Source organism: Lolium rigidum, chromosome 4 (genome assembly GCF_022539505.1).
Source record: "Lolium rigidum isolate FL_2022 chromosome 4, APGP_CSIRO_Lrig_0.1, whole genome shotgun sequence".
Taxonomy (NCBI): domain Eukaryota; kingdom Viridiplantae; phylum Streptophyta; class Magnoliopsida; order Poales; family Poaceae; genus Lolium; species Lolium rigidum.
Window position 1 is genome coordinate 121,159,395 of NC_061511.1, and position 24,636 is coordinate 121,184,030.

Below are 24,636 nucleotides of genomic sequence, written 5' to 3' on the forward strand. Positions count from 1 at the left end.
GGAAGAAGTCCCAAACTTTGTACCATATGTGTTTCCTCATTTATCCAAGGCCAAGCGGATGATGGAGTTAATTCTAAGCAAGGAGTACATCAAAGCGCATGGAAGGTATGTTTTTCATACTTATTTTATTACTTAGTTTATTTATTTTTTGTGGCATATGAACTTAAAACAATGTGCTAAGTGAACTTCCCTAGTTCTTTATTTGTTTCTTTTCGTTTATGAGAGTTCCATATTTTTATATATGCTAAGTGAACTTCCCTAGTTTTATATAAAAATTTTTTTTGCCTTTTGTATGTGTGTGCAGTGTCCCCCTGGTGAAGTTCAGCAATCCTTTTGATGATCCTGTTTTAATTGATGCCAAATACATGTATAAACTGTTTGGCCGTTGTGAAATGTTGGAATCCGACATGATGGATCGTATCATCAATTACTCGGAAGGATGATCCAGGGATGAAATATATTTTTGAATCTGGTTCCCGTGTTTTGATGTCACCTCATACTATCCCTGTAGGTTTTTTCAACAGATAAAAATTTATTTTTCACATATACCTTTTTATGCATATACTTATTTTGTATACTTTCTTTTTTTTGGGTTGTGTTTTTCCTTTGTTTTTTGTGCAAGACTTGCTTGATTTTGCACCATTCAAGCTAAGGGACAGCAATGGTAATCCATTACCGAGACCACCTTTTGATGTGAAGTCTCGTTGCTAACATGTTCAAGCATTATGTTCGGCCTAATGAAAATTTGCTCGAAAGCAAAGTTGGTATGCTTTTTAATCTGAACCTCTTCATTTTGTCTGTAGTGAACTTCCTTTTTTTAGGGCTTACATGCGTGCTTTTTTCTAAACAAATTTGGGTTGTTGCTCGAACAGTATCATCATCCCTCATTTCATGCATGATCATCACTCTGTCTATGTTATGAACAAGTACACCGGTACGTTGGACATCCTTGACGAGTAGGAGGTATACCTGGTCCGGCACATACTTCAAGGAGTCGGCACCACGAGGATCGTGTTGAGATTGTACGTTATTTTCTTTTTCATCATTTCTTCGTTTACTTTTTCACTGCAATCATTTTTACTATTTTTATGTGAACCCATCTGTTAATATAATGTGAACTTCCCTAGCTTTTTTTATGTGTTTTAACTGCTGCAACCATTCAAACTTTTTGTGTGTACCGATATGTTAGTACAATATGAACTTCCGAGCTTTTTTATGCGATTCAACTGCTGAAACCATTTTTCACTGTGTGTGAACTGATTTTGTTAGTACAATATGAACTTCCTAGCTATTTTTATATATAATTTCTTAAACTGCTGAAACCATCCATAGTTTGTGTCAACTGATATGTCAGTAGCATGTGAACTTCCCAGCTTTTTGTGTTTCTCTTTTTGTTTTTTTAACTGCTGAAACCATTCACTATTTTTTGTTTTTGTTTTTGCAGATTAGTAGGATGGTGGCCTTGATTAAACATGTGTATGGTGTTGCAGATTTTAACAAATATAATGGTAATATACAGTGGGAGGTTGTTGCTGACAGGTGTTCATATCCAAAGACTCCAAGCACAAGGCCCTAATGAGTGTGGCTTCTATGCTTTAAGAATGTGCGCTACATATGGCGGTGATAAGATTGCCGATAATATTAAAAACCAGGATGTAAGTGTAGTGTCTGTCTCTTTTTTCTCTATATGGCTCTTTTGTCTCTTTTTTACAGCTTTTCTTATGCTTTTTTTGTTGCATTCCTTATTTGTCTACCAGCGGCGTGTTGAGGATTGGAAAGCTGAGTACATGTATCAGCTCCTTTTTCATCCCAAGAATGAAATTCTGGTGGGGGAGTGGCCTAGTATGTTGAAAGATCTCATGCTGCTTATTGGTCTAGGTTCGCAGACAACCCAGCAAGCATTGGGATCTGGCATGATGATGATATGATTCAGCTTTTTCCCAATTAATAGTTGATAGGAAATTCAACATTTTTTTTAGTGAACTGAACTTCTCATTATGTGATTGAATTCAGGATCCAGATTTAATTAGTGAGGATATCTTCTTTCGTTTTTCAAAACAACAGAACCGTACACAAATCTGTTGTCTGTTTTTGTCATTAATGAACTTCTGTCATCACAGTGCGAACTTCTTTTGTTTTTTACCAGTTATGTGTGTAATAGTATTCCCATATTCATTCGTTTTTTCTCAATGCAAACTGTACTATTATTACTGTACAGTCAGAAATGTTTTTTCCCTTAGGAACTTCTGTGAACTTAAACTTCTTAATCTTTTTCATTCATAAGCGAACTTCACACTCACTCTGTGTGAACTTCTTCATAAGGAAGCATTTTTATTACATCATCAATACTGGAAACAACCATAATTGTTCTCGGTGTGCTGATACAAAACATAAGGTTCAATAAAGTAAAATGGTACATAAGTTTATTTTCATAGCAAATTTTTTAGACTCAGTTGCTAAGACGTGTCACGAAGCATCCGAGTTCTCTTGTTCCGTCGTAGAAGCAGAACATGCAGATATCTCCATCTTTTATTTCTGCACCCATGACTACATCCGGCCAATTTGTTGTTATCACCGCATGTCCAGATTGCAACTTTGTTTATCCGCACTCGTGTACCAACCCATGCATTTGTGTTGGAGGTTATTGGAATTGTTGTTGGAACCGTGAGATAATTCTTTAGGTGTTCTTCAGATGTATTCCTTATTGAAAGTCCGCATGAAACACATGAAATTGAATATCATAGCAATGTAACAACTGATCTCACTATGCAAATAGTTTGAAAGTTAACATGAAACATTTTTTGTGTTTCTTCCGTAAGTGAACTTCACATTTTATTTTATCTCGAACTTCTCGGAAGCATGTAAATATCGGAGTATCTGTTGCAGTTTTAGAAAGTTAGTAAATACATGATTGTTCAATCAATACAACATATGTAATACGGGTAGTGTATGAAATAAGTTTTGGAAGTTGGCGGTTTAGTATTACCATTTTGCCCCTCGTGAGGTTGTTCGTTGTCTTCCCCATCTTGCATACATAATATGGGATTTGTGGCTTGTAGTCAATTACTTGCCTTTTCAGATGATTCAGATTTGCCTTAGTCAGTTCAACTTCATTTCCGAAGTGGCAGTGCTTGTCAAAGAATTCCATTCCATAAATTGTTGGACCTTCACAAAAATAAGCACATTTTTTAAGTTCCATAAAGTATTTTTGAAATCATTCTATCTTTTATTACCTCTTAACCAGGTCTCTTCATCGCTTCACTGTCGCCGAGGATGATGTACGATGGACCAAGCAGCCATTCCTGTCACAAGATTCCAACATAAAACATATATTGTACTAACTGGACCGCTGCACTTATTTAAACTGAACTTCCACTTTTTAGTCTGCATGTTTTTTGTTATACTTTGTCTACATTTTAAACTCCAACTTTTTTATTCTATATTTTTAAGTTTTCCATCACAGTCTACTAATGCCGGCCGGATACATGTTGTACATTTTTATACATGTTGTTTCACAAGTGAGCTTCTCGGAAGTTCTTATCTGAACTTCGTTTTTTTGTTCATCGTTGTCTGTATTTCCCCCCCGCGTACCATTTCTTTTATTTGATACTTTTTGATAGATCCATCGTAAGTAAAGCATTTTTTGAAGTAGTCTGTAAGTTATCATTTTGTTAAGTTGTTAGATCTTTGTTTTTTATAATAACCGAGAGTCAAAACCACTTTTAATGAATGATTTCGTAGAGGGAAATGCAAGTGCGAATAAATGAGTAGATGGAAGGGGATGGGTGTGGGTGTGGGTGTGTGAGACGCACCTTCTTTTCGGTATGTAATCCCTTCGCTTCTCTTACCCTTGATTTACTTTTGCAGATCTTTGCTAGACTTCTCTTTTCTTTCTCTCGTTCTTGTCCTCCCTTTTTCTTTTCCTTCGATTTCTTCTCCGTTGGATGGAGTGGTGGAGTTGGGTATGGCCGAGGCGTGGTTTTGGTGGGTGGGGGTGCGGTGGGTTGGTGTCGAACGTGGTTTTTATTCAGGTTTTTTACTCTATGCGCCAACGTCTGCACTGTTATCACGTGAACTTCTCGTTTTGTTTTTATGTTTAAACCTTTTTTTGTCCGTCTTGCATGTGAACTCACCCTGGACTCGGATAAGATTCGTTTGTTTGTTATCCCGCAGGATTGTTTGTTATCTGTGTTTCTTTTCTCGACTGTTTTCTTTTTTGTTTTTTGTTTTGGATATGTATTGTTAGTTTCCTGAATTCGCGGATCACGACGTGTTTGTTACATCTCAATCTATAAATACAGGTCTTTTCTTTTCTCGTTCGGTGCACGTGAATCACCAATCCTTTCTTCTTTTCTTTTTCTTCTGTCCACCGATTGCATGGCAAAAGCTCCTTTTTCCCACGAGTACACCCTCCCCTGCCATGGCACAACCACTATGAAGGTTTTGTACACGAATGCAAGCAGCTAGTGTTGAGGAGTGGATCGCCAATGCTCGAAGCTTCCCTCGATTATTCTGCTAGGAAGATCGTTGGTCTTGATGTTGAGTATGATAGACTCGAGTGGTACCTATTTCAATCCGAAGAAAGCTGTTGTGATCCAGCTATGTGTTGGCACTGATGTTCTTGTGTACCACATATGCCATGCTGATGAGTGGAGTGAAAGTTTGTATCAGTTTCTTCATGGCTATAGGTACATTTTTGCTGGGTTTTGCATCGCAGAAGACTGCAACGTTCTCTCACGTTCAAAGTTATATTGTCATAATCTGAAGGATATCCAGGCAATATGGAGAGATCCGGACAACAAGAAGAAACCTCAAGGCCTGAAGGATGTTGCTGGAGCTATTATAGATCCAATCTATCTTGAGATGAAGGATGGTTTTGGAAGGAGAGAGCACAGGATGTGGGTTGATCCGCCGCCTCTACCGCCAAAGCATTTGGAATATGCCGCACGGGATGCATATGCAACGTACGAGGTTTTTCGAAGGCTCGATGTGTTTGAGAGGGGCTTCTTCGCCTTATTCAAACACCCCGAGAAGAAGCGTGGCGTGGATTGGTGAAGAATTTAGTTTTGTAGGGACATTTTTCTTTTTCTTTCCTATGATCAGATTGTAATCGTTTATTTTCCCCTACATTGTTTTTTAGGTTTTATGTTTAAGAGAACTCCTTGTTTGGTTAGATCTGAACTTCGCACTCATTTTTTTTTTACTTTATGTTTCCATTCACATTTATTCATTTTATAATACAATGAAGATGTCCCTATTTTTTACTTTTTTTTTTTGTTTTAATCTATTTTACAAACGCAAATAGAATGTGAGGACTTCGCAGCTGTTGATATCTGAACTTCTTTTTTTGTATGTGTGTTTTTGTTTAATTTTCGTACTACCTTTTTTTCACCCTTCATTAATAGTGAACTTCGTTTGATAATTGGTCTGTGAACTTCCTACTGTTAAATATGTTTTTAATCAACATGCACGTGATCAACTGTCCAGCAGTTTGAATTATGATATATTTATTCTCACAACATCTTGTAAGTAGTATGTGAGGACTTCGCAACTGTTTGATATCCGAACTTCTTTTTTTGCATGTGTGTTTTTGTTTAATTTTCGTACTACCTTTTTTTCACCCTTCATAAATAGTGAACTTCGGTGATAATTGGTCGTGAACTTCCTACTCGTTAAATATGTTTTAATCAACATGCACGTGGTCAACTCGTCCAAGCAGTTGAATTATGATATATTTATTCTCACAACATCTTGTGTAGAGGTTTAAAATAAATGATATTTTTTACGACATTTCCTTTTGTTTCAAATTTGTATCGCCGGAAGTAGCACGAACAAATAGTGAACTTCGAGCAGTATATTAATGTAATTTTTCGTCAAGTAACTAACTACATATCTCTTTTTCAATATACAAGTGACGTCTCCATAGTTTTTTGAGCTATTCCTATTCTATTTTTCCTTTTTTATGTCTACCTCTTCCCGGTACTCCTTCTTATAGCTGCTGGTGTAGTTTGTGTTTTCTTCTTGTTCTTCTCCTTGCTTCTATCTTCCATTGTGTTGCTATCATTTTCTCGTTGACTCGCAGGTGTAATAGCTGTTCCTCAAGCTGCCTTCTTGCGCAAGTTCTGGAGTTGTGTCCCCTTATCTTATTGCATGAACTGCAAACTTTCACCCCTTGTGGTTTCACTATCGCACTATCACTTTTTTGTCGTTCAACAATCTGTTGTTGTAGTATCTTTTCCCCTGTTGGGGCATGTTGATGCGTAGTGTCCTAGCCTCGAGGTTGCACACGCCGCATTTCCTTCGTCCTCCCTTTTTATTTAACTTTTCCAGTTTGTCATCCACATCCGGTGTTTCTTGTGTATCTTCTTGCTCGGCGATATCTTCATCCTCATCTTCTTGCTCATATTCTTCATCATCCGTCTCATCTTCGAAGCATTCACCCTCATCCGTGTCCAGCTTTTTCCTCTTCATCATTCTCTGGAATGTGCTGGCGAGCAAGCAAGTTTCTTATGCGCACCTTTATATTTGCTGAAGATGTTGTAGGCCCATACACCTTCTTATGTGTTTCCAAGAGTTTTTTAGCCAGCTGCCTTGCCTTGCAGGTTCTTGAATTGTGGCCATCGATTTTATTGCATGTTCCGCATATTCTTGTACCTTTCGGTCTCCCGTATTCATCTAGCTCTGGTTCCGGACGGGAGGTGCGGGGGTTTGCATTTTCCATTCCTCCTTGCAGCATCCGTAGTCTTGCTTCCTTTTGTTATTGCAAGTAGTGGAGGTCGTATATCCGCATATGGATCATTGTCCTCATTCCGAGGAATGTCGTTGTGCTCGCCAGTTTCTCGTGTTGTGTTTTCTTGGTTCGATGACTCGCTCATTGTTCTCCATCTCTCGCATCCTCATTATTCTCCATCTCTCGCATCCTCATTATTCTCCGGCTCCGCATCCTCATTGTCCAGGTTTGTATTGGCATCTCCGAAGGCGGATAATGCTATTTGGAATTTTGCTTCCGAAGTGCATCCTTTGTTTATAATTTTAACCGCTTCACCGTAAAGGATTGTTCGTCCGTATTCAATTGAAGTCCCATCATCCGTTGTTGTCCCGTAGTCTCGCGGTTGTAATCAGGGTTTGTCACTGCATCTTTGGTGTATCTCTGGAGTATATACTTGCTTGGTATCTCATCCAGGCGAAGGTGCTCAAAGACAGCTATGACATGGTGGCAGAACAACCCTGTGTGTGCATAAAGTTAACATTAGCTCGGTTAATTTTTTTATTCTTTCGTGTCAACAATTACTTTTTTACACGCATCCGTAGTGTAATACAACCAAAAGCAATTGCTGAAAGAGGCTTTTTTTTTACTCGTATGTTCCCACGGTTTACATTCGCATTCATAGCGGCCTTCAACTTCATCTCGCTAGCACTCGAACTCATGTCTTGACCAAGCGAATTCTTTACTCTGATTGTAGTGATGCACAAGGTAAATGTTGGTATTATCCTGGGAAGTCTTAATGCGGAAAGCTGTGCTGTGATATTGCCGCTCCCGGAAAACTGAGTACACTGCCCGTGTGTACTTATCCATCACCTGTGCCTCGAAGCCATACCTGGTGACTGTTTTCCTTGTGCCCTGCAATTTTGATTTTTTGTCGGTGGAAAAGTCATTTGCTTTTGAACATGAAACATAAGATAACTTTTATATAGATATATGAACCCCGAACTAATCAGATGTGAACTTCCATAACATGTGCATACTTTTTTGTATCGAAAACGAGATGACACTTTTTGTGTACGGAAGAACCACCGACCAAACAATTGTGAACTTCCATAACATCCGCATAGTCTTTTTTCCTTTTTTTTATGTTCTCATCCTATGTGTTTCCAAATTATTGAAGCATATTTTTTTACATTAACATAAAAAAGGAAATCGATCACTCACCGTTGATGCATTTGCCTCTCGCATTCTCTCGCTTCATGCCTTGCTCGTATGCGGTTGTTAACTTGCTTAGCAAAAATGTGGAGGTTGTCTCGTTCGATGACAAAACCCCTTTTCAGCGACAAAGTTCATGCTCTCGCTTCTCTGTGTTGAAGTCATGCGTGCACGTGAAAACTTCCTTCCGAGTAAGCTGATATCCACAATTTCCTTTCAGCCCATAAGTTAATCATGACATTTATATCATGCAGATTGTACTCTTCAATCAAAGCCTTCCACGCATCTTCAAACTCGGATGGCATTAGGGGATGGTTCAAAATTGCGATCAACTTATCCTTCAAATCGGGGAATAGTTTATAAAGCTTCTTCAACGGGTCCTTATGCTTGTTCATTATGTGCCATCTACAGAACTTATGTAGAGTCCGTTTGAAAATTTTAGGTATTGCTTTTGCCATTGCTGGGCATTGATCTGAACAATTATTAGGAAAAAACACATCAGGTATAATGCAAGCAAACTTCAAAAAAACAAAACAAAGGTGAACTTCAGCAAATTAAATATCTTTTATTTTTTCGGGTTGCAGGGGTGTAAACATCTGAACTTCTGTGTGTATTTTGTTATGAACTACAACTGAAGGTACAAACAGGAGGATAGATTCTGATTTTCTCCAAACCCGTAAGTATGCAGATTGGTTGTTTACCGCCCATGCATTCAAGGAATCTGTCGAATACCCATTTGAAGGACTCCTCCGACTCGTTTCCCATCAACGCAACACCAAAGATTGTTGACTGCAAGTGGTTGTTTACGCCGACAAATACCGCAAGGGGCAAGTGGTGCTTGTTCGACTTGTAAGTAGTATCGAAAGTTATGCAATCTCCAAAATCCGCATATGCTGCCCTTGAGCTAGCATTAGACCGAGAAAACATTTTCCAGTCTGTTTTCGTCATCAACCTTGTAGTCATAGAAGAAATTTTCATTCTCCTTCTTCATGTCTTCAAAGAATTTGAACATATTCTGCACCTCATTCATGGACTCCTTCCTCGTGTTTTCTGCTTTCCTGCAAAAATAAATTTGTTTGTTATTTTTTTTTTGGTTTTGCTTTTTTCTTTTCCCTGTTTTTAATGTAAGTTTTCATTTTATATATAAAGGAGGGGGAGTACTTACATGTTCGGTATGTCTCTGTTGTGGCAGCCAATCTTATCACGGCCCCCATGCAGCCTTGTAAGCAGGCCCATTATGTTTACATGTTTTATATTGCTTGAATCGAAGGTCTTTTACCAACCCCTTCAATGTTGGATCCACCTTTTTGTGAGAACGCATGAAAACTAGCATTGATGGGCTTAACAGCAGGGTATGGTTGTGCTGAAGTGTAATATCCTTGACAATGCATGTACCATCACTCCTCTCTTTCAATCTCATAAAGGCCTTGCACCCAGTTCTTTTCGTCATCTTGTCACGCTGTCGGTCTTCCTCGTTGACACTTTGGCGGTGTGCACCTTCTCGTACACATCTCAAGTAACGCCTGCTCTTGTTGTGCTGTCCTTTCCTTATCCCAAACCCTGTGTGCTTTGCATATGTATTGTAAAATACATATGCGTCTTTGAATGTGCTAAATTCTTGACCAATGGATGGTATCGAGTCCGGATCAAGATCCGCAGCACCGCAAAATTGCCACGGTTTTGTTATCGCATTTTTTTTTGTTTTTTATAATACATATGTTATTTGTATGTTAACTTCAGGAAATAGGTCAAGTGAACTTCCTAAAATTTAATAAAAAATAAGAACATGGACTTCTTAAAGTCATCTGAACTTTTTTCACAGAAAAACTGTTGCACATGAATATCGAGAACATATCAACTATACATTTCATATAACAAACCGAGCATGTGAACTTCCTAAAAATCAGCTGAACTTTTATCATGGATATAGTGTTCACGAACTTTCCAAATCATATCAACTGTTTTTTCTAAAGATATAGCATGTGAACTTTTATCAGCAATATATAAATTGAACTTACGTGTGTGTATGTTCGCAGCTCTGCAGGGGTGGCTCTATCATCTGGTACTATGGGGCATGGCGGTGTGACTTTTGGTACATGGCAGAGTGGATCTCGAGGCGGCATATGACTTGATTGAGTGCCTCGACGATCTTGGTGTATGTTGTCACTTTGACCATCCCCATAACTCGCGTTGTCTGTTCGAAGCATCATTGCTAGAAGACGACTTTTGCCCACCGTCCTCGTTCACATCGTCGCTTCCAGCTCGTGGTTGTTGTAGATGTACTTGTAGATTGCCGTTTTCGTGGCTGACGGAACGTTGCATTACTAGCAAATATCTCCTCGGTGCACTTTATTGGAGAACGGGGTTTTTTGGTGGACCCGACCAACACATAATATCCTCATCATCATCCGTTGATGTTGTGGTATCCCGCTTCCTTTTGCTCGTTATCCATGTCATCTTGTTCTTGGATTTTCTCGATTGAAATTCCTTTCAACGGCAGCAGCATTTGTCTTTCTCTTGGGATTGCGGAACACTGGCTGGATAAATGAAACTGGCTCATCACAGCATATGGGAGTCATTGGAGGCTTTTTAGGGCCTGACCAGCTGATTATCTCGTCGTCACTGCCTGTTCCTGATTCTTTGCCGTGCAGTAGCAGAACCTGGTAAGTTTTTTAACATGTGAACTTCTTGAACATTGGGACTAGAACTTTTATACATAAAACTTTGTCTGATGTCTTCAAAAAACTAAAACAAGTAGAGTTAACCGCCAAACAATGTAATATAAACTTCCTGCATACATGCTAACCTCCATACTTATTTTTTCGTTTTGCTGTTTTAATTTATTTATAACTGAAGTGAACTCCATGAAACTGTTTTTAAGAACTTCCCAGTAAAATACATAAGTTTTCTTCTTTCCTACAATAGACTCTCGCATGTGAACTTCCGAGTCTCAATTCACACGAGCTCGCTCTTATGTTCTACTCTAAACAAAATCCGAATGGAGGTGAACTTCCAATATTTTTTTCATATAGAACCTACTAGTTTCTCTTTTTTGTTTTACATTGTTGGACGGAAAAGCATTAAAATAGTCATGTGAACTTCCAACACTAAATTCATATGAACTTTTTTTCACGATGATCTGAAGTGTTCCTTTTTTGTGCAGTGATGGACGCAAAAAAGCAGTAAGTGAATTATGTGAACTTCCTGGTTTTTATTGTTACCTCATGCTCTGCTGGCTTCTTTTTGGAGCTTGGCTGGTTTGAATTTGGAGGGTGCTCTGCCGATCTGCGTCGAATTGGAGCCATTACGGCTGGATCTCGCCGTTCTCCGCCGCTGGGTCCTTCGCGTCAGCTACCGCCGCCGTTCGCGTCCGTCGCGGGCTCCCTCGTGTCGGCTCCCGCGGCCGCTCGCTCGATCTCGCCGACCAGGTAGCAGGCTTCGATCGTCTTCGTGTCCGTCGCGGGCTCCCTCGCGTCGGCTACCGCCGCCGCTCGCTCGCCCGCGCCGACCAGGTAGCAGGCTTCGATCGTCTTCGTGTCCGTCGCGGGCTCCCTCGCGTCGGCTACCGCCGCCGCTCGCTCGCCCGCGCCGACCAGGTAGCAGGTTTCGCTCGTGGAGCTGGTTGATCTCCGCTCGAGGCGGGGCGCGAGTGTTTTTACGAGGGGACGAGGGAGTTCACTTCCTAAACGAACCGGTATCGGTCGGCGGGATTTGGGGAGTTCGGTTCGGACGGGGAGAGGTGGCCGAGCGGGATTAGGGGGGGTTCTAGAATAGCTATTCTAGAACCACTCTTAAGGGGGGTTCGAGAATAGTTGGGCTCTATATATATATATATATATATATATATATATATATATATATATATATATACACACACACTAGCCATATGCCCGCGCGTTGCTGCGGAAGATCAAAAGATAATGATTTGAGAATACAAAATAACATATCAACATAGTTACTAAGACACTTCAGACATGAGTGTTCAAGCCAGTATCCATGATCGAGTCATTTTGGTGTATTCTCTTACCAACTCTTTGTTGAATAAAATGCAAATAGAAGCCCTATGGACGATGTTATCAGCTGCAACAATCTATATCTACAGACTACAACTACTAGTTTTTTTGTTGCAAATGAAGTGAGAGTACCTCCTTGTTCCTCCTCTTCACACCACGACTGATCACTCTAACTTTAGACCTTTTTATCGCTAAACTTTTTAACAAAAAAACATAGGCGTGACCTGCATTTTTTCCCGAAAATCGATCAATCATCGTAGATGTAGCCTGGTCTTCCATCATGTACTCTTTATTTCTCAACTTTAATTTGTTTAACCAATGTATTAGTGTTTGCACTAACTAAAGTTCGATGAAGCAGGTAATTAGTAAAACTTGCACATAAATAAAGATTTTATTAATGTATGTGAGTCCTCGATCGTTTCTTCTTCGCCCTATTCCTGGCAATCGCGAGGCGCTCATAAGTAAAAAATAATTGATGGAGTGGAGAATGTTATTGTTCCTCTTTGGAAGTTGTTGTGTGCTGCTCTTCATTTGAGAGGCCATGTACGTATAGTGCCGTAGTGGCAGGTGGCAGGCGGCGTCCCTGCGTGGGCCAGCGGTGGATTACATCTGTCTCATGCTCCTCATTGGCCAGCTTCTCTCCGCGCATTATTTGGCTTGACAATCTACGCCATATCTACGTCTGCTTCGCCGCCACGCGCCCCAACTCTCCTCAATGGGCAAGAATGGTCAGACAGCGGTCACAGCGTAGCCGGTGATGATGACCAACAACACAAGGAGAGTCGGTTGGTATGAGCGAGCGAGTGTTGAATTTAGCCGCTACTGGCGAAGGGAACTTCCCGTCCTCGTTGATATGCATGCAGCTTTAGCAGTCGTTTCGACTTCTCGGCGTCCATGGAAATACCAGGAGCTTACTGGTGTGGATCGATGATTTCGATGTTGATCGATGGTCAATTCCTCCTCCTTTCGTGGCAAGCTAGTTGTGTTCGTCCCTATGCGCCTTGAAGCCTGGATGCTCCGTTGTTCAGTTATTTGTTGTTGCATCCCTCATGCGATGTGTCCCTATTCGCACGGTCCTTTTTCTTGCCATTGTCGCCATAGCCGTCGTATATATATATGTCTTAATTGCTTTCGATCAATTTTATAGAGACCAATCGAGAAAAAAAGGAGACCAATCAATTGAAGGTTTGTGCAGTCGAGTCCGATCATTCAAAATATCTGGTCGGCCTCTATTACATTGACATTTTGCTATGCTATAATCGTATATATAGTTGATATAGTTGAATAGCGGATACATGCTGTGCCACGGCCAGGAGAAAATCATAGCCAAAATTGATACAGACGTGCTCTATTTGGACTCAAAGTCGATCGGTTAGGAGCAAATTAAACATATCTCAGATGCATATAGACGCCAGGAGCAAGCACGTCTCGGATACGTACTGGACTTGACGCAATGAGCATGCAGGACACATGCATGTACGTGTTCGAGTTGGATTCAAATTAAGTCGATGCATACGTGGCTGATCACTTTTGGATTCAAATGAAGATTGGGCCAAGGGCTGCCGGAAGATGTTGGGCCTAAAAATTTCTTTGGCCCGCTTGTGACACCAGGCGGTCACCTATTGCAATTTAATAGTAAAGATATATATATATATACTAGAACAAAACCCGTGCTTCGCTACGGAGCAAACGCAAGAATATGCCGCCCAGCCCAAATCCTTGATTCCAATGGAAAAAATGACCCAATAGTATCGTTGTCGTCCATTCCTGCTTGAAGATGTTGGTTGGTCATGTGCATTGCTACGGTTACTGTCCATCCATATTCAAGAGATGGTGATCTTTCTTGATGTTGGCATGTATACATAAAATGACCTACTTATTTGTGACATCATATATAGCACCGTCAAGAAACCGGTTCGGACAAATAAAATATACATATGGAACTTCAAAGAAGAGAAAAGGAAGATAAGCGTAAAACCAGTTTCAAATTCTGGATTATGTATCTTCCACACTACAAATTAGCGTTATACCATTTGAACTTGAGCAAAGCATTATCCGATTAGTTCAGAGTTGTTCAGAGTATATTTTTTTACGCTTCTACAACATTATTGTTAGTAATTTGATGCTTTGAAGTAATGATTATGTACCTGCTCAATATCATTAAGTACAACCTCAAAATGATGGCTCTTTGATCCACGCTATTCAGCAGGGTCATAGGATGCGATAGAAGGAAAAAAATAGGGAGAAATCGTTGCATAAGCATATTACAGTTTTTCCTTCCGGAAGTAACATGTTGAATGCAACTCTGAACAACTCTGGCCACTATTAAATACATCGTTCAACAATTCTCTTTGTTTGTACGGGATGAATATCTCTACTTAGCTGAACTGACATTACAAAATCAGTGCAGTGCGGCATAACGATTGTATTATAGAGTAATAATGATTCTATAAGTGCAGCAGAAACAGCTGAGAAAATGAACCAAAAATTTCGACATGAAGCTTTAGCTCACTTGTAATATTCCTGCAAACGCATGCTGCAAAAGACAGCCACCCTTCAGTTTTCATCCACTACCATACTCGATCTTCATCGTCTTCTTGATCAATTCTCCCGAAAAAAATATTGTCGCAGATCCCAACTGATCCCCGAATTCTCTAGCTTGCGAAGGAGAGAAACACTGGCCCAGTCTCCAACTCCCCATCGGTCGCGTGTGTTGTTCCTTCATGGTTCCGGCTGGGCGGCGAGGCGACCTGCATCCGTCGTTCTCCTCCATGGACCATGGGACGCCATGCGAAGAGCTTGAGGCGAGCCACAACGGATTTTCGTGATAAGCAGTGCGGCACCAATCATAGTTGTGTTAGCTAATCATGGTTGTCTTCTCCCTTCAGTCTGTCGACTCGCCTTCAAAGCTTCAACGACTCGTCGACCACTGGTAGTCCAGTTCCCACACGTCGCCTTACAGATAAGGAGATCTGGCGTTTTGTGCAAGACGAAGATGATCCGTTGCTGGTCCGACGAGACCCCTTCCTTGTCGTTGATGGTGCCGGTGCTCTTCATCTCGGGCGTGTCTGCACCGGTCGCCCACCGGAGCATTGCATCAACCCGGCCGGCTCCATAATCGTTGATCGCTGAGCTAGCCGACTCAGCCACGTACCGCTCCTGGCGACAAGCTCTACATAGGCATGGTCAACATCCGCACCCACGTGGCCCGAGGCCGTCGTTGAGGATGGCCAGGCCGGACCACCGCCGCATATCCATGCCAATGTCCTCCCTCATCGATCACCACTTCCCCCAACTCCTTCATTAATCAATCCCCCAGCCTAGTTTCCCGGCGGCGACACTCGAAGAAGTAGTCACGCTGAAAGGTCGTCCATGGCGTTGGCCCTAACACGCAAGTTTATCTCGGTGGCATTCGATCTTGATCATAGCTTGTCGCAAGTTTATCCCGGCGGCCTTCTCGTATATTTATATCCAGTTACATCTTGCCGTACATGATAGATTACAACTCCTAACTTGACACTACTTCCCACCAGTCATGATGGAGAAGGACATCTATATCTATACCTAATAATAAAGGAGCTAAGGTTTCTGCCAAAAAGTTTCGTCAACGCTTTTTTTTGGACCGTTTTGCCCTCCCACCAAACCGCATAATACTTGTAGTGACATCATATACCTGTTCGTTTCTTTTCTTTTTTCCACCCGATCGAACTCCTCCCTCACGCGTCTGCTCGGGCCGAAGAGAACCGACTCCATCACGAAATCAACCCGGGCCCTCCCAATGCCGCGCTCGATGTGCGCTTCTATTAATGGGCCATGAGCACGCGAGCTAGCCTGCATCGAGTGGTCACATGTTAGGAACGATTAGTCCCACCTCGCTGTGTTGCAGATATTCTTACCTGCTTATATACGTTAGCTCCCTAGGAATTAACAAGCCGATAAAGCAGAAGCATCACATGATCAGGAAGGAATTAAATCGGCTGGTAGCGAGCATGTCGGTCCATAACGATTGGAAGGAGAAAGCAAGAAAGTTAAACTGAAGGATGCGTGTGAGGATTGTTGCCTAATTATAGAAGGTAATGGGAATGGAACGAATTGTCTCCTAAAACAAAGGAGACGTATGTAATTAAGGAAGGGAGGATATATATATATAAAGGAAGATCAGAGCAATAATTAAAGGAAGATGTCACGTTGGGCTCTCTACCGTCAGAGGTGTTTCATTCACTAAAGTGCTACATTGGAGGGCTTCGCGGCGACTTGCAGATTTTTGTAGGCATAATTTGAAGGTACTTTGAAACCCTAATCTTATTCAGATTTTAGAAGCTCCTACAATTTATACATGTTAACAAATAAACGGGTGAGCGGATAAAAGGACAAATACATGTTTTCTTGTGTTTCTTCTTTGTTGTTATTAAATATTCAATCTAAGACAGAGTTGGATATTATTTTTCCAAAACTTTAAAGTTTAACTCAAGATGATGAGTAGCAACAAAGAGAAGCAAATGGTCGGCCCAATATTTTAATCATTTTTATTTTCTGAGGTGGATGTAAAATTCCAGGTATGATAATTCAATGCACGTGATATAATTTTTTTTACAAGATTATAATATTTAAAAAAGGTAAAATCTTTGCCTTTCTCTCCCATGCAAAGCACGGACAAATTTGCTATATATATTATAATAAAAATATCTTTTCTTGGGATTTTTTCGTCCAACATTAAATTACCCACAAAGTTAACCTAAATTGCCCACCAAAGCACCCTTAAGTCGTACCGATTGTATTTGCATCAATCCCTGGCCCGCACATGTTTTGGTCCATTTGATGAGTTCCCGATCGAACGATATTTACAAATTAAACAATCGAGTCGATCCCTTGCATAGTGGATCATCGTTGTATAGTGGGACATTTGGAAGAACCGAAATTTGGATAAAAACCAACATGCCTCTAAAACAATGATACCACCAAAATCCAGGTATATATACTTCAAAACTAAAACGTTATATTTATTTTAAACCCGATGCAAGGCATGGGCACTTTTGCTATCTATACCTCTACAATACTTAAAAAGAACGAAGTTCCTCCGTTTTCTGCCACCAATTTCGTCGTCGTCGCCCTCTTGGGCCTGGTCGAGCTTCATCTTCGCCCTTTGGGCCTGGCCCATATTCGTTCTCCACTTCCTTCCGAGCGAGGAGGCTGAGGCAGCCATTGGATCCAAAAACCGAGCGATTCACCATGCTCCCGACCTAGGGTACCGCCACCCCGCCGCCGCAACGCCGGTTCCTTCGCTTGGTCGAATCCCCCACCGTGCCGCCAACGCGACCAGGCCACGCCGGCCCAAATTCCGGCCAGATCCCGCCACCCACCCACGTGGCGCGGGGGCCAATAGCGGAGGACGCCGGCGACAGGGAGCAGCAGCAGCCTGCCGCGGGAGCGGGAGCGGGAGGTGGCGCTGGCCCCAGGTAGGACGGGGGGCGGCAGGGAGGAGAGCGCCGTCAAGCTCTTCGTCGGCCAGGTGCCCAAGCTCATGACCGAGGCCGAGCTGGCCGCCATGTTCCGCAACGTCGCCATCATCCGTGACAAGGGCAGCAAGGTCTCGCGAGGTTCGTCCGGATCCGGACGCCCCAACCCGCGCCGCCGGGGTTTCCTTCCGTCCACCCCGTTTCCTTCCATGCCTGCCCATCTCTCTGTTTTTTTTTCTTCTTCTCGCGGGTCGGGATCTGGGCGCGGTTCTGCGGGAACATGGTTCTGTTGCTCTGCATTTTCCGTGTTTCCTCGACGGGGGCCAATGCATGCCGCACAGGAAACTTGAGCTGCCTGGTTTCTCTCTGTTCCGGCCAAAATGTTTCTTGCTCTGCTGCTGGGAATTGGGCTCCTTCATGGCGGTTTAGGTTCGATGTGGTGGGGGAATTTCATGCGAGGGTTGCGTTGAACTGTGAACATCTGGTACGGTGTGAGCTCCACTGTGGAGAAAAGTCAAAACATATGTCCACGTCCGCTTCATTCACCCCATGTTTCATTTTGAGGTGCTTGTCTCGTACGTATGAGCTTTGGGTTGCTTGAGATTCTCCGATTTTCGACTCTTGTTAGTCACCATTTTAGAAACAGGTTGTAATGTACTCATTTGTTGGGTTTAGGTGCATAAGGTACACCAGATTTATAAATTTGATCACTCTTAAATCTTCATATAGTTGCGTATATCACTTTCAGTAAAATATATGAAATTTTGTAGTTGTTTAATTTGTATATCACTCTTAAATCTTCAGATAGTTGCATATAGTGCCTGCATTTATATAAATAACTAGACATCTAATATGTTGGTTTTGCTTTGTAATTAGTAGTACCAAAGATCTGCTTGGATTGTCATTTTGTCAGTGCAGACACTATAAGCAAGTACTTATTCTCACCTGTTGTTGATCAAAATAAATATTGCAGGAAGTTGGCTGCAGCGCTAATTAGCACACCATTGTAACTGCTTGTGTCTCTGCATCATTTTCCATATTCTGTGTTAATACCAAAAAATTGGCCACCCCTTGACTTTTGCTCACGCTTCGCTACTGGTTTCAGGTAAAAGCTTGTGTCATATAACTGGTAATCTGCTTGCTGTGTTGTGTTGTCTATTGAATGCTGGTTTCAGGTAGATGCACAATCCTTACATATTGACATTGATAAACTGCTTGCTGATAACCTCTGCACCGTTGCTGCTGCACGCATTCTGCCGCCCCCTCCAAGCTGGATGCCGGTTACGATGAAGAATAAAATGACGAGGAAGACCAGAGTCTGACGAAGGCCACAGTCTGGCTTTCCTGCGAAGACGAGCGCTGGCGACGCGCTCAGCTGCCTGCGGGCGGCGCAGATAGAATGTCGGACGCGGTGCGCTGCATGGCATTCCTGGTATGCTACCTCCGTGGGTGGGTAGCGTCCCCAAATAGTGGCTTGACCATCTCTGCCACCTATTTCACCATTGCTAGGGTGCACTCACATTCAGTAAGCAAAGTCTGGACGGTTGGACTAGGTCATGTTAAGTTTGTGACCTGCACTGAATTTTTCTGGATCCTTTTGATAAGTGAAATTAAGTACGTTGAATCATTCATTATAATTGAAATATCAAGGTGTATGTGCTAATTCTCTGTTCTATTTCCTTCATTATGCTCATGGTTCATTGTAGCATTTTAATATGCATGACTCTTGAATTGGCCAGTAGGAAGGCGTCATGGCACCCTCTCTGCCACCAAAGTCACAATTGAAGAATATGGTAACTTGTCTTGCTCATTTCATTTGTCACTATATTACATATAACTTCTACAAGGGAAATCGAACTTTACTGGGTGTTAAGTTTATTGAGACTAGATTGTTGATGAAATGCATATAGTTGGGAGGATCATGTTTGATAGAAGATTCAATGTAATTAGACACTTCTTTTCCACTTATATATGTTGAGCTATCCCTTCTGAACTATGAAAGCAATAGAAAATCACGCTTGAATTCTTTTCTATGCATCTTATAAATAATTTCATACCATGCAAATATGTTACGCAAATATGCAAATCTCTGACATGTTTCATGAGGCGGAGGGAAGTATACCGCTTGGGTTGTCATTAACTCAATCCCTGTGATGAATTATGTTGACAGAGATAACGTCCAATAGAGGTAACATGACTCGTGCTCATCAAGAGTGGGAGATGTGGCTAGATGGTATGTACTTCTTTGCATCGGAAAAAATTCACCTAACTATATCTACTGGCTCCAGTTTGATCTTGATTTGTTATGGGAACAACAAAGACACCATGTAAGGATTCTGATTTTCATGTAGTTATATATACCTATTGTTTAAATTGACATCATTGTTCTGCTGGAGGAGTTGTGCAAAATCGCCATTGAGAAGTTCATGATAGCGTTCTTCTGATCCACTTTCTTATAGCGCCATTGAGCTCCTTCGCCTGTTCTTCATCGAGATAGCCTCAACTACATCACCGGCAAGCAGCAGAACGAGGCGACCACGTTGGCTTGGGACACCAAGATTTCCACAAGACTCCGTCTTACTTCCCTTCTTTTTCAACCCCACCACGTATTATGTATGATCTCAGAACTGGTAGATTTTTGCTGAAGCTTTTCAATTGGATGGCACAATACAAGAGTAAGCTAGCTCTCACATATTCTTATGCCTTCAGTAGCATATTTTGAATTTCATGTAGGTTCAGGTTTAGAGTTCAGGAGATATGATATACGCAAAAGATATTTATTTGTTTGTTAATCACTGAATTGTAGAACTTTGTTGTGCAGGGCAGGATCAATTTGAAAATATTCGCCAGCATATTGTCACACAGAGGCAGTGAAACTACAATCAAATCTGCTCGTGTTGGTCTGCCTGAGTGGATCTGACATTCTATGCTACTTTTCATTCCATTGCTCACATTTCCATTAGCGGTAGGAAAAGCAACAAGATATAAAATGCAATTGACAATGCTCTATCAAGAAATAGATAAAACATCTGAAGGCCTCTGCATTGCGCTTCAGCACGCATAAGCGGCGCCTTTTTCCGCTTTCCTAAACCTTGATTTCACAAGCATTTCCTACTCTACTTTTAAAAATGAGAGCATGAATGGAAGTATACTATGTTGAGAAATTTTAGGTAGGCATGCCCTAGGTTGTAGTTTGCTAACTTGTCCGGTAATAACTCACCAAAAAAGGGGAATTGTGGAGTTGCATGGTCTTAACATTGAGTATTGTCAAGTCACAAACTAGGTGGCCAATGGTTAACACAAATACTTGTTATAGATGCTTCCACTTATATGTCAGCATACTTGTGATATCTTTTATAGTTCCATAGTTTTATTTCCAAAATCCATTGAACTGTTATTATATAAGTAGGTTATCTCACCAACCTTTCCTATTTATAGTTTTATATTGTTATCTAAGTTTAATGCTGATTTCAAAATCGTTTGTCCCTTCATCAGATCTCTAGCTTATTAATAACTAGGTTTTGATTTATGTCCATATTGTGCCTATGCATAGAAGTGGGCTATATCACCTACCGCTGAGAAAGAGCAAGAAGAAATCATGTTTGCTTGAATTGATCGCTTATTAGAAGATGATTGTCTCTCCCTGTATGAATCATTGCCTCGTACTGATTCAACTACTGATGTCTGTTATCTACCCATGATTTGATGCAGCAAGAGTGAAAGCCTGTGGAATTCAAGATTATTTTGGAGGATTATTTGGAGTTTGTGCCATAACATATAGTACGGTAGGTAGGGGAGGGGGATGGTCTTCTTACCGGCAGCGAGGAGGCAGCGGAACACTGACGGTCAAAGTGAAGCTCTAGAGTGGGGACTAGGGAGTATTAATGTGAGTGTGTGTGTGTTTTTGGTGTTTATTGGTAGTTTTCTCAAGAATCTGTTAGGACATGGTGCGATCAATATGGAAAGTTCTCTATGATTTTTTGGATTTATATTAAACTATCAAAATAAGCTCTTCATTTTTATGTGTATGTTCCATAAATGCACTTCAAAGAATTAAATTTGTGGGCTCCTAATGGAGCTTTAGGTGTCCGTGCTTCACTTGCGTATGAGAGTTTCACAAGTGTAAATTTGCCTACTACTCCTTTCTGTGTCCGGGCATGAAGCATATGTGGTAAAAAACAATGACAAAACAATGACATAGGACAATGACATGATGTTTGTATTTTAACTATTTCTGGTTTATTTATATGTGTTGTTGTCCCGTAGCAACGCACGGGCATTTGTACTAGTAATAATAAAGCAGCTAAGGTTTCTGCCAAAAAGTTTCGTCAACGCTTTTTTTGGGACCATTTTACCCTCCCACCAAATCGCATAATACACACATATACCATCATACCGGTTAAACGAAATAACAATGCCCACCCTCCTGCAGGCCGGCGGCCAGCCCCGCTCTGCACTGCTCTTCCGCCGGCCGCCGCAGCCTCCTTCAATTTCCAGCCGCTGCGCCTCCTTTCCGCTAGAACCGGAACAAGTCACCTCGCCGGCGGGAGCAGCCCCCGACGCCCCCTGCCCCGTCATCCATCTGACGCTGGATCGGCGTCCCGCCTGCATCTCCCTCCACTATTCCCCATCGGCGAGCTTCCGCGCCCAAGCCCGCTCCAATCTCCTCCACCTCTTCCGATCTATCCACCAGCCGCACGGGCGCCTCCACGAAGGCCCGGGCTTCCCCTCCTACGCACGGGTGAAGATCGGGGGAGGTCGGCCCGTGCCGCCGACGTTGCGGGGCATGCGGAGAGCGGTGTGGTACGCCCGTGTTCAGCCTCGATTAAATCCGCCGCTTGGTCGCGGCGCCGGCGTCGAACGGAGGTGGCATCGTGCGATAATCGCATGACGAGGCGAGGCGTAGGATTGTGTATACAACGGCAGCGGCGAGGATGACCAGAAGACCTACTGCAGCTAGGAGCTGGAAATATAGGCCGGGGATTGGACTGCAGATAAAGTGCTGGGTTTCAGCGAACTAGATTTAGATGTGCGCCTTGGCGCACGACCCCGTAAAATTCGTGTCGGTGCACACTTTGTATAACACTGCTAAAATTTTGGTGGAATATGATGATGCATTTCTTTAATTTTAGAAGATGAAGTCAATATGAAGTCGATATGATGATCTTAGGATAAAGCACACGAGACTAAAACCAAAGTATATACACCTCACACGCGACATTACGGAGCGAGTAGAAGTAATATCCACACAAGGCAGAATGGTTGCACCAGGTACTAAGCGCATATTTACATGGCATCTACAAAAGAGAGGTCCATGATCGTCAGATCCTAGGGAACAAAGATAGTAGGACACAAACACAGCTACCCACGAAATGTGTCACCAAAAGACAAGACTGGTGAAAAGCAAAGCAGAGATTAGTCAAGGACTAACCCGAGGTGAAAACAAACACATGGTGATGAACATAGCCTCGCAAGACTATAGAAGAACACACGCAATGCATTTCGGATACATCACTTGCTGCTGATTTAGTTTCTCTTCTTGGATGGTGGCTCCATCCGAGCCTTTTGCACCAATGGCTCTGCGCCTACAAACAATCCACACATAATCTAAATTAGCAAACGATATAGAAGATGTACCAGACCGAGCTACCACAACAAAGACTATTTCAGCACTAAAAATGGAAGCAACCTCTTATGTGTTGGAGCCATGGTGGATGGAGAAGTTGGATGATTTGGATCATCGGCTAACGGGCACACCTACATAATATATTTTTCGAGAGAACACAAAGGAATCTTTGCGTTTCATTTCATTGAATAGATGTAAGTTGTTACACGCCCCCTAAAAGGTTTACACAGCGTTATTACGGAATCTGAAATTAGTGACATCCCAGGTTGTAGGCAAGACATCTCTGAGCCTGTTTGCTCCTGCCATGGTCCATGACCTTGCCTCTTCTTTGATCCTGGCACACAGGTCCCGAATGGAGGGTGACGCTCCTTCGAAGACAGGTGTTGCGATGTTTTCAAATCATCCAGGGCACCAACATCGTCGCGGTTGCCATCCCTTTTTGCATCGCCTTGGGAGTGTTCTGCTTGGCTGTGTGCCAACAGTCGACCAGGCGTTTTTCGTCATAAGGCGTGTTGCATGTCATGTGAAGCCAAGACATATATTGAAGAGGAGTAATCCATAAGAAACAAATCAGCACCCTTACCTTACGCAATACACTAACTATAGGCAGAATACTGCCAGGTTTATATCTCAATCCTAAACAGTTATGACGAAAGAAAAAAAGTTTTAAATTTGAGCCGGAGGAGAGGGATAACATTAATACATAGTAGCATGTTTTAGATTAGGCCGAGACTGCATAGGCGACAGGAAATGAGATTAGGTTATTTAACCCTACCAATATATAACAAACAAAAACATGGCTGCATATGTTCGTGACAATTATCTATATGGTTTCATGCCTAGCTATTTAGGACATAGTATTTGCAAGGAAAATTAGGATTTCCTACATGTGTTTCCGAATCTGGTCTAAAAAGCTTCTAGATTTGTCTTATCATCTTGTTTCATGGCTCTTGCTGGACTTAATATCATTTACCATGAACATTGTATTGCACTGAAATTGTATCATGTCAGCGCGGTTGTTTAATGTACAAAAAAAAATCACCTCTTCAGACTCAACCGAAGATGCATGCCGACTGAAGCACACGTTCAGACCCAATTCAAAGCGGTGATTCCTGGAGAAAGACACTCTTGGCACAAATGAGACAATAATAGTCTTGCCATCGCTATACAAAATGCGAGAGGATATTTGGACTGAACAAAGTAACTCTTCATGTAGATGAACTAACACATGAAGATCAAATCCGTGAAAACAAACCTAGGTCCAGTTGATTAGAAAGAGAGCATATAAATGTGTGAATGAACGAGAATGAGGAAGGGTAGACACGCAATGGTGTAAGACGAAGAAAGGCAACTACTCGTCGGAGGAACAGTCGCAACAAACAACAACCTGCATCAGCCCACAACCTCGAAACAATGAAAACCGTTGATTACAATGTACCTCAAACAATTCGACCATTCAATACATAGCTCATGGTAGATTAAACTGAAATAAATTCACTCCACTTAACTATGCAGCAGATTAAACTGGAATAAATTCAGTCGTGCTAGTACTGCACTCAAATAAAATCCAGTCCAGCTAACAATGCAACAGATTAAACCGGACGAAATTCAATCATGTTA

At 41.9% G+C, this 24,636-nt stretch overlaps 1 long non-coding RNA gene across 1 annotated transcript; it reads right to left on the minus strand.

Moving 5' to 3' along the window:
* Window positions 1–23,169: 23,169 nt before the first annotated feature.
* Window positions 23,170–24,305, minus strand: LOC124650312. Its single transcript, XR_006986945.1, has 2 exons — window positions 24,059–24,305; window positions 23,170–23,484 (listed from the first exon to the last, which is right to left on the minus strand). It is a non-coding gene; the product is annotated as an uncharacterized LOC124650312 (long non-coding RNA).
* Window positions 24,306–24,636: the final 331 nt, after the last annotated feature.